This window comes from Mixophyes fleayi, chromosome 10 (genome assembly GCF_038048845.1).
Source record: "Mixophyes fleayi isolate aMixFle1 chromosome 10, aMixFle1.hap1, whole genome shotgun sequence".
NCBI lineage: Eukaryota > Metazoa > Chordata > Amphibia > Anura > Limnodynastidae > Mixophyes > Mixophyes fleayi.
The window spans coordinates 45,513,848-45,517,363 of NC_134411.1; the positions used below are offsets into that span (position 1 = coordinate 45,513,848).

At 46.3% G+C, this 3,516-nt stretch overlaps 1 non-coding gene across 1 annotated transcript; it reads left to right on the forward strand.

Moving 5' to 3' along the window:
• Positions 1-3,032: 3,032 nt before the first annotated feature.
• On the forward strand, positions 3,033-3,104 carry TRNAQ-CUG (transfer RNA glutamine (anticodon CUG)). Its single transcript has one exon. It is a non-coding gene; the product is annotated as a tRNA-Gln (tRNA).
• The last annotated feature ends 412 nt before the right edge of the window (positions 3,105-3,516 follow it).

Sequence of the window (3,516 nt, forward strand, 5' to 3'; positions counted from 1 at the left end):
CATTTCCCTTCTCCCATTTGCCTCCAAAATACTCGAGAGACTTGTCTGCAACCGTCTCTCCACCTACCTCTCTGAACACTCCCTCCTTGACCCTCTCCAATCAGGCTTCCGCCCCCTCCATTCCACTGAAACTGCCCTGGCTCAAGTTACGAACGATCTCCTCTCGGCTAAAGCCATGGGCCACTACTCCCTCCTGATTCTCCTCGACCCCTCAGCGGCCTTTGACACCGTTGACCACCCCCTCCTGCTTCACACCCTTCAGTCCATTGGCCTCTCCGGTACCGTCCTCTCCTGGTTCACCTTTTATCTTGCCGACCGTTCCTTCTCTGTTTCCACCTCTGATTCTCTCTCCCCTTCTTCCTCCCTTCCAGTCGGGGTCCCTCAGGGCTCTGTCCTTGGACCCTTACTATTCTCACTATACACCACTTCTCTGGGTGCACTCATCAGCTCCTTCGGCCTCAAGTACCACCTTTATGCTGATGACACTCAACTCTACCTTTCCTCTCCTGATCTCTCTCCCTCCCTTCTTTCCAGGGTATCCGCATGCCTCTCTGCCATCTCCTCCTGGATGTCCTCTAGATTTCTTAAACTCAATCTTGCTAAAACTGAACTCATTGTCTTTCCTCCCTCTCGTACCTCCTTCCCCTCTGACCTCTCCATCACTGTTGACAACTCATCTATCTCCCCTGTTCCCCAACTCCGCTGCCTAGGTGTCATCCTCGACTCCTCTCTGTCCTTTGCCCCTCACATTCACTCTCTCGCCAAATCCTGCCGTTTCCAGCTTCGCAACATTGCCCGCATTCGGCCCTTCCTCTCCCAGGATGAAACCAAATCTCTCGTCCACTCTCTGATCATCTCCCGCTTGGACTACTGCAACCTTCTCCTTATCGGCCTCCCCCTCTCTCATCTCGCTCCCCTTAGATCTGTACTTAACACCGCTGCTAGGCTTATTTTCCTTTCTCGCCATTCCACCTCTGTATCCCCACTCTACCAAGCCCTTCACTGGCTCCCCTTCCCCTACAGAATCCTTTTCAAGCTCCTCACTCTGACTTACAAGGCCCTCGCCAACTCCACTGCTCCCTACATCTCTAGCCTTATCTCTATTCACACTCCCTCCCGCTCATTGCGATCGTCTAACGATCGTCGCCTCTCTTCCCCTCTGATTACTTCCTCTCACGCAGGTATCCAAGACTTCTCCCGCGCCGCTCCCCTCCATTGGAACAAGCTCCCCCGCTCCATCAGAACTTCCCCTAATCTGTCCTCTTTCAAACGAACATTAAAAACCCACCTTTTCCTTAAAGCCTTCCAGTCTCATGCCTAAACTCCCACCGGTCGGCTACCTCTCTTTCTCATCCCTTCTTCCCTTCTCCCCCTTCCTCCCGTCTCTTTGTCTCATCCATGTGTCTGTCTGTCTTCCCCTCCCTTTAGATTGTTCGCTCCTTTGAGCAGGGCTCTCCTACCTTCTGTTTCCATCACTTTTAACTGCGCTCTCCAGCTACTCAGCTCACCTCCTCTCAGTCCCTCTGCCCTCTGTCTCCTCTCGCTTCTCTCCGCTCCCCTCAGTGACTCTCAACCTGTCATCCGTGCCCACCCTCTTGGGCCATAGTTACCTGCCTGTACTCACTTTTCCCCTCCCTCCCTCTCTTTCATGCTGTGCCTGAGCCCCCAGAGTTATAGTGCTTACTGTTACTTGTACTGTGCTGTTTCACCTTGTACTGTGCCATTGTTTGTCCTTGTACGGCGCTACGGATACTTTGTGGCGCCCTATAATTAAAAATTAATAATAATAATAATAATAATCATTTTATCACTCCTAAATCTAAAGTCCCTTACTCATTACTAATTCTCCTGGATCTCTCTGCTGCATTTGACACTGTTGACCACTCTCTTCTCATACAAACTCTACAATCGATAGGTATTCAGTACCCTGTCCTGTCATGGTTCTCATCTTACTTATCTAGTCACTCTTTCAGTGTTAGGTTTTTTTGGATCCAGCTCCTCTCTGCTTCCTGTATCAGTTGGAGTATCACAATGCTCAGTCCTAAGTCCTCTGCTCTTCTCTAGCTATACCACTTCTCTTGGAAAGCTACGTGGATGATACCCAAATTTTTCTATCCTCTCCATATCTCTCACCATCTGTGTTAGCCCGTGTTACTGACTGGCTTTTTGCCATTTCATCTTAGATTTCTGTTACACTTCAATGCTGGAAGCTAGAAATGACATATATGGAGACTGGGATATGATGAAAACATATAATATTTATGTGAACAGGTATGAACCAGAGAATGCAGGGAATGATACGAACCAAATATTGCAGACAATAAACAAGGATTTCTGGGTGATGATGAAATCTGGTAACAAAGGAATACAACTGGTGAAGATAGATTGGCTGAATGGAGAGACATCAGATATAGAGATGATGGCAGCAGTTTGTAGAAGTCCCAGAAACAGAATAAACTGGAGAGCGCAACAATGAGGAACAACAATGACCAGCACAGGTAACTGGGAGAGGAAGGCATAAATAGGAGACAATCAGGTGCAAATGATTAGTTTAGTGCAACAAGTTAACCCCTGTTAGTGAAAAGAGACAAGGCACAATAGCAACACCTTTGGTAAATTAGTGGTACTACAGGAAACAATAGTAACAAGTTCAATATAGTCCCAGAGGCAAGAGTTCCTGATGTAAAGTAGCGTGAAGATGCAGTGCAGCAGTACAAGCGGAGGCAGATCGTGACAATTTTCTCCCGCCACCTAAAGCTCAATCTTTCAAAACAGAGTTAATAATATTCCAACCAGCCAACAGAAGTTACCTACCTGACCATTTTATTTCTGTTGACAATAAATCCTACTAAACAAGTTTGCTGCCTACGTGTGATCCTTGACTTGAAACTAACCTTTGTTCCTCACATGCAAACTATATCTAAACCTGTTACATACATCTAAGAAACTTTTACAGAATATGCATTTACTAAACACAAAAAAATACATTGAGATCACGCGACTTAAACTGGAGTAATAGAAGGTGCATGCAAGGTTCCATGGTGTAATGGTTAGCACTCTGGACTCTGAATCCAGCGATCCGAGTTCAAATCTCGGTGGGACCTGAAGTTTTCTTTTCACCTTGTTTTGCTCACACCTCTTCTTTCCTCACACAACCTATTGGACCCTCTTCACTCATGCTTTCATTCCCAACACTCCACAGAGACTGCACTAACAAAGGATGTTAATGATTTTATCACTCCTAAATCTAAAGTCCCTTTCTCATTACTAATTCTCCTGGATCTCTGTGCTGCATTTGACACTGTTGACCACTCTCTTCTCATGCAAACGCTACAATCGATAGGTATTCAGAACCCTGTCCTGTCACGGTTCTCATCCTATTTATCTAGTCACTCTTTCAGTGTTAGTGACAGTTAGAAGTTTAGGTAGCTGTAGTTATAGGAGAGTCAGTAGGTATGTTAAAATCACTGATCAGAAGAGAGGAAATGGGAAAGCCAGTTATGTTATCCAGAAATT